The sequence below is a fragment of the Monodon monoceros genome, unplaced genomic scaffold (genome assembly GCF_005190385.1).
Source record: "Monodon monoceros isolate NGI ecotype Baffin Bay Population unplaced genomic scaffold, NGI_Narwhal_1 Contig5769_ctg1, whole genome shotgun sequence".
Taxonomy (NCBI): domain Eukaryota; kingdom Metazoa; phylum Chordata; class Mammalia; order Artiodactyla; family Monodontidae; genus Monodon; species Monodon monoceros.
In genome coordinates this window covers 93,967-101,458 of record NW_021701559.1, presented here as the reverse complement: position 1 = coordinate 101,458, position 7,492 = coordinate 93,967, and the positions used below count along the sequence as shown (strand labels likewise).

At 46.9% G+C, this 7,492-nt stretch overlaps 1 pseudogene; it reads right to left on the bottom strand.

The window, feature by feature from the left end:
* Positions 1-569: 569 nt before the first annotated feature.
* Positions 570-6,320, bottom strand: LOC114890482 (annotated as a pseudogene).
* Positions 6,321-7,492: the final 1,172 nt, after the last annotated feature.

Sequence of the window (7,492 nt, the reverse complement as noted above, 5' to 3'; positions counted from 1 at the left end):
CACCAGCCTTTAAGGTAAGCAGGGGAGGGACTATTTGTCCCATTTTACAGATGAGGAAACAGGTTCAGATAAGACTGATCCAAGGGCATGAAGGTGGAGGGGACTAAACTCAGAGCCTACTGGATCTCAAGGCCGCCAGTCCTGGAGGAGCCTTGATGCCAGAAGATGGGGCTGCTTAAGAGCTGGAGAAGAAGAGACAAGTGCAGGGATACTAGGCCCTCAGAACAGGCTAGGTGGGGCACAGGCAGTAACAAAGGTGGGCTTTTTTTTCTGTGCCTTGTTTTCCTCAGTGCTGATGCTGAGTGGGCATGTGTGAGGGAGATTTCAGGACCCCTTTCCCCTAGGGCCTTCCCTGGCTTTGGGGCCATCTCCTTGTAACCTCGAGGAAAAGGCAGAGAAGAGCTAGAAGGAGAGAAATGAAGAAGAGGGAACCAGAAAACAGCCACACAGGCACCCGCACACACACACTTGCCTCGGTGAGGACTGGCTGAATCAGGAACAGGAGTCCCATGGCTGACTTTTGTCCTCCTGTTCACCTGTTTCACTCCTTCCAACCAGGCTGAGAGACCTCAGGGGGATGTCTGTCGAGTGAGCACCAGCTCCTGGGTCTCTGAGAAGCCAAACTTGGTCTTGTGCTGGTCAAACAGTTTGTGCAGGGCATTAATATAGACCACGTGGTATTTTGCAACCATCTCCTTGCTCAGATTCTCAATCTTGGGCAGTGATAGAGGTTTCCCAACTGCCAGGGGAGACAGAGAAGGGAAAGGGAAAGCATCAGAATGACTCACTGCTCAGAATAGGCCTCAGCCCTCAAGCCTGGGTTCTCCCCACACTTCCCCCACCCCTGCGCTCATCCTGGCCAGCCTCCCTGCCTCTGGACATGGCCAGAACCAAGGTCCAGCCTTGGAAATGGATCCCGTTTCCCAGATGAGGCTACCATTAGAAGGGCCAACTCACCAATTGTGGTTACAGGCCGAGCGTAAGGCAGAAGGCCCCAGGAGTTCCCCAGGAGTTCTATCTTGTGTAGAAAGCACAAGGGTAGCTGTGTACCGTACTCTGGAACCACTTTTGGAAGTGATTAATGAAACCCCCGGGAGTGAAAATCTGCTGATTGTAGAGTTCTGTCTCCCTAAAGGCGTAGGCAGGGATTACAGCCACCCTGCAGAGGAAAAGCGTGTTCCCTGATGGCCAGAAAGGTAGGGACACTCCTGAAATCAAGACACACTGACCACCAGTGGTCCTGGGTCTCCCTGTAAGCTCCTCAGCCCCTAACCCAGCTGAGCCCAGGTCCAGGCTAAGTGGGAGGGCCTCGTGGTATACCCCAAGCTGCCTCTGGGGGCAAAGCAGCAGCAAGCTAAGGGAAGTGAGTCCCAGACCCTCCTTTAAACCCACAAGGTCTGAAACACTGGAAGCTAAGACCCAAGGGCCTTTGTTTTTTCTCTTTCTGACTTACTTCACTCTGTATGACAGACTCTAGGTGCATCCACCTCAGTACAAATAGCTCAATTTCGTTTCTTTTTATGGCTGAGTGATATTCCATTGTATATATGTGCCACATCTTCTTTATCCATTCATCTCTTGATGGACACTTAGGTTGCTTCCATGTCCTGGCTATTGTAAATAGAGCTGCAATGAATATTGTGGTACATGATTCTTTTTGAATTATGGTTTTCTCAGGGTATATGACCAGTAGTCGGATTGCTGGGTTGTATGGTAGTTATATTTTTAGATTTTTAAGGAACCTCCATACTGTTCTCCGTAGTGGCTGTACCAATTTACATTCCCACCAACGGTGCAAAAGGGTTCCCTTTTCTCCACACCCTCTCCAGCATTTATTGTTTGTAGATTTTTTGATGATGGCCATTCTGACTGGTGTGAGATGATACCTCATTTTAGTTTTGATTTGCATTTCTCTAATGATTAGTGATGCTGAACATTCTTTCATGTGTTTGTTGGTGATCTGTATATCTTCTTTGGAGAAATACCTATTTAGATCTTCTGCCCATTTTTGATTGCGTTGTATGTTTTTGATATTGAGCTGCATGAGCTGCTTGTAAATATTGGAGATTAATCCTTTTTCAGTTGCTTCACTTTCAAATATTTTCTCCCTTTCTGAGGTTTTCTTGATGGTGGCCTGGAGTGCAATATCTCCCAGAGGAGGATTTAGGGAGTAACAAGATAGTTGAAGCTATCCTGAGTTGATGTTTCACTCAGTGAAAACATCATGAAATGGCTTCAGTTAAGAATGTTCTCATTGCTATGCATGAAAAAGAATTATCGGGACTTCCCTGGTGATACAGTGGTTAAGAATCCACCTGCCAATGCAGGGGACACGGGTTCAAGCCCTGGTCCGGGAAGATCCCACATGCCGCAGAGCAACTAAGCCCGTGCGCCACAACTACTGAGCCTGCACGTTACAGTCCGCAAGCCACAACTACTGACCCTGCGTGCCACAACTACTGAAGCCCATGTGCCTAGATCCCGTGCTCTGTAACAAGAGAAGCCACCGCAATGAGAAGCCCACACACCACAACAAAGAGTAGCCCCCACTCGCTGCAACTAGAAAAAGCCCACACACAGCAATGGGGACCCAATGCAGCCAAAATAAATAAATAAATAATAAAATCTATTTAAAAAAAGGAATTCTCACTTTCAAAAACCTGCCAGTCCAGGGCTAGTTGCAGGAGGGAAATAAGTGCCACTGTTTTTTTTTTTTTTGAAGGCAGGGGTTGGTGGGGGGAATCTGTTTTCAAAATACAAATATAGAAATCCTGCCAGATAGCTCACTGTGTAAATGTGTGCATCAGATACATTTTCAGATAGCCAGCTGGCTGAGAAGACGAAGTCCCTGAGAAAACTAGGTATTTGGATGCATTGTGAAAAGAGACCCTTTTATAAGGATGAGAATGCTGGCTTGGGAAGGAAAAATAGGCCAGGAAGGGAGGCATAATCTGTAGAAGGGGGCCTGGCTGGGGAAAAGGGTGAAAATTGGGGAAGGAGTCAGTCTAGGAGAATGAATGGGACGTGGCAAGGGAAAGGGAAACAGGCAGAAGAAGGGGAGATGGCTAGCTAAGGGAACCTGTGTGGACTGGGACACAGGGTGAAGAAGGAGGCCAGGCTAGGAAGGAGATAATGGAGTGGGGGCTACGTAGGGAAGGAGAACTTGGCTGGTCAAGGGAAAGAGGCTTAGTTGAGTTAGGGGGCAAAGGATGAGAAAGGAATCCTTGACTGTTAAAGGGGGAAAAGCCTGGGGAATGGCACCTGAACAGGGAAGGAGATCTGGCTGGGAAAGTAGGTTTAAGCTGGGGAGGAAGGCCTAGGCTGGGGAAGAGGGTGAGGCTGGGGAAGGAGCCTGGATGTGGGAAGGGGCCTGTCTTGGAAAAGGAGCACAGACTTGATAGGGTGGCACAAGCTGAGGATGGGAGACTGGCTGGGCTGGGAGAGATTGCGGGCTGAAAATATATTGGCAGGGAAAGGTGGCCTGCCTGGGGAGGGGCTGTGGCAGGGGAATAGGGCCCGGGAGGGAGACACAGGCTAGGCAAAGAACCTGGTGGCAGGAGAGGTTTGAATGCTGAGACGGACATAGGCTGGGCATGGGATAATAGGCGGGTTGATGGACCAGGCTGGAAGAAGGGGATTAGCAGGTGGAGAGGGCCTGCTAGGGCAGGGATCCTGCCTGGGAACGAAGGTGTGTTTCCTGGCTGAGGGAGGGCACATTGTTGAGGAAAAGGACCTAGCTGGGGGCACAGGCTAGGGATGGGGGGAAGGTCTGGCTGAGGAGGGGGAATAAGCTAGGGAAGGGGTATACTGGTTGAGGAAAGGGACCTTACTAGGAAGGAGGCCCACCTGGGAAAATGAGCTTAGACTGGGAGAGAGGCTGTAGGTCCCTGGGTGAAGAGAGCCTGGCTGTGGGGAGGAGTCTGGCTGAGAAAGAGTTCCCAGCTGGGGGCATGTGTGTGTGAAGGGGTCCTGGCAGGGAAACGTCACATGGTTGGGGAGGGGACTTTTCTGGTGATGGAGAACTTGAGAGAGGAGGATGCTTGGCCAGGGAAGGAGGCACTGGCTATGAAACACCAGTGAAGGGGGAACTCCTTGGAAAAGTGATCCAGCTGAAAAGGGAAAAGGCTGGGCACAAGCACCTGACTGTCAGAAGAAGGCCCTTTCTGAAGAAGGGGTCCCGTGAGGGCAAGGGAACAAAGGGTTGAAAATGGGCCTTGGCTGGCGAAGGGTAGCCTGGCTAAGGAGGCTGTCAACAGGGTCTCAGGTTGGGGAACAGGCCCTGGCTGGGTGAGGGGCCTGCGAGCAGAAGGATCCTGCATGGGGAATAAGACAGGCTGGCGTTGAGGCCTGCCTGGGGAGGGGAGGCTGGCAGCATAGGATGGTAAAGAGGCTGGGATGTGGCCCAGGGTGGGAAAACTTCCAGACAAGTGGATAGAGGCTGGAGAGTTGGACACAGGCTGGTAAGATGGCTGGTTTAGAAAGGGGGCCAATCCCGCAGTGGTTGAGAGTCCGGCTGCTGATGCAGGGGACGCGGGTTCATGCCCCGGTCCGGGAAGATCCCGCATGCCGCGGAGCAGCAGGGCCCGTGAGCCATGGCCGCTGAGCCTGCGCGTCCGGAGCTGTGCTCCGCAACGGGAGAGGCCACAACAGTGAAAGCCCCGCATACCGCAAAAAACAAAGAAAAATAAAAAAGAAAGGGGGCCAATCCAAAGGAGGAGACATACGCTGAGGAAGAGGCTCTGGCTGGGGAAAGGGGCCTGGCCAGGCAAGGGGACATAGGCTGGGAAAGGAAAACCAGATTGGGTCAGGGAGCCTCAGCATGGGCTGGTGGGGGTGGGTGGGTAACAAGCTGGGGCAGGGGCCTGGGTAGGGTTGCTGCAAAAGAGTGTACTGGCTGGGACCAGCTCATATACCCACTTCCTAGCTTTGTGACTTGAATTAAGTCATCTAATCTTTCTGGACTTCTGTTTCCTCATCAGTAACATGGGACAGTTAATACCTGTCTTAGAGGTATCTCTTGGGATGTTAGGTACATTAAATGAAAATATGTATAAAATGTGCAATAAATGTATCATTACCTAGGGGCCTAAGACTGTAACACTATCAGCTGTGGCAGCAACTACCCCTTCATTCTGTCTACAGCAACTTTTGGAGCCACTTGGCCTCTTCCCACACACACTACAGTGGAAACCAGAACTTCTTGGGCTGCAGTGTGAAAGCAAAAGCCACTGGAGCTTACCAAAGTGCCCTCTTGAGGACAGGGTGGCCTGTGTGCAGGGACTCCTCAGGCCAGTCAGTATCTTCCTTCCTTCCACACTTTTTCTACACAAACACATAGACATGCATATTTTAAGAAACCAGACTGGTATCATTCTATTTGAACTACTTGTTTTTTTTTTACTTAACAATACATTATAAGCATTTCCCTCTGTCCTTAGTCTTCAATACGATGATTTTCATGTCTGCATTCTAGCCTGTGTGCCATAATTTATTTATCCTATTGCTGGACATTTAGATTGCTTTCAGTTTCTTACTGCTATAAATATGCCACTGTACTATCCTTGTAGCTGAGTCTTTGTCTATATTTCTGATTAGTTCCCTTTGATAAGATTTCTAGAAGTGATCTAGGTCAAAAGGAGAGGCTTTTAATACATACTGGTAAATTGCCCTCCAGAAAGAGTGAGCCAGTTTACACTCTCAGGGTGTGAGAGTGTTATTTTCCCATATAGTTGCAAACACTGAAAATTATCATCTTTGCTAATTTGTTAGGTGAAAAATGCTGTATTAGTTGACCCTTTGTTGATTACTAGTAAGGTGGAATATTCCTCTAAGTATTTATTAGCATGTCTATTTCATTCATGCTGGAACAAATAATTCTTAATTTATTGCCTGTTCCTGACATTTGCTTAATTTTCTATGGGTAAGTTTGTCTTCTTCTTATGGGTTTTTAATAGGTCCTTCCACTTTTCATTCGGATATTTTTTAAAAATAGCTTTACCTGTACGTTATTAGCCTTTCAGTGTTGTTTCTGACTTTTTGTATATGCTAAAGTTTAAAATTGTAATGGAGTCTATCTATTGAGCTTTTTCTTTATGGTTTCTGTCTTCGTATCTTGCTTATTAGAAAGGGCTTCCCCATCCCAAGGTTGGATCAATATTCATATATACTTTCAAGTTTTTAATGCTTTCTCTTTATATTTAACACTATTTAACATATCCACCTGGAAATTACTTGGGTGTAAGATAAGGACATAAATTGATTTTCTCCAATTATGGTAATTAACCAGTTAGCCCAACATCACTTACTGAATAGTCCACCATTTCACCACTGAATTAAAGTGTCACCTTCCATATATATTACATTCTTATGAGAGGATAAATCTCATTTCAGTCAGTCACACAGAATAACTGCATTCCAGTGACCTCCATGTGAAACTGCCAGCTGTCCATTCATCCATTCATGCCATATTTACTGAAGAGAATGGTGATAAACAATAGAGGTAGAGAGATAAAGATCCAGTCCCAGCGCTCACCATTTAGTAGAGGTGGCAGATAGGAAAATAGACAGAAATAAACAGAAAGCAGCATGACCAGTGCTGTGATGAAAGGAAGCACAGAGGAAGGACACTTCATCAGAACTGGGGTGGCAGGGAGGCTTAGGAGGAGCTCGCAGAGGACACAGCCAGAGCAAAGGCAGGAGTGAAAAAACAGGGTGTCTCCGTGTTCAGTGGAGCTGGAGGATAGAGGTGACAGGTGAGGGACCTGTGGGAAAGAGGCTGCAGAGGGAGGCTGGCATGGTCTCCCAGCTTTAGTAACCATCGGTTTTACTCATAATATTACAAATAAAATAAATACACATTAAATGAGATGCCAGTTTTCATCAGTCAGATTAGCAAAGAAGTCAAGTTTGATAATATGCTGTGTTAATGGGAGAATGCAGAAACAGCCATTCTCAAACATACTGTTTCCCTTGTACACGACTAAAGAATATATTTTAAATGATACTATTGGTTGCTTTTGAGGAGGGGAACCAAGTTGCTGGGGGAAAAGGATGGGATGGAGCTTTGCACTGTGTAATCTCTTAAACGGTTGATAGTTTGAACAATATGAGTAATAAATAAATCTAAACCTAACTCACTAAATAAAATGCACATAGCTTTTGAACTGGCAGTCTATTTCCAGGGATCTATACTACAGATATACCTATTATACAGCAGTATATTTCAAGGTTATTCATTAGAGTGTTGTTTGTCCAAGTAAAACTCTAGATACAACCTAAATATCCTCAGTTAGGACTAGCTGAGTAAATTTTGGATCATCCATATGAATTGTTTCCTCTAGAGACAGGGAAAGAAATGGGTGAGTGGAAGGAGGAAAGTGTTGAGCTTTTACTTTTAAACTATGTACTTCTATATAGTTGAATTTTTTTATTGCAAGGCTATATATCTCCTCATTCTCTCTCTTGCCAGCCCCTGGCAGCCAACATTCTACTT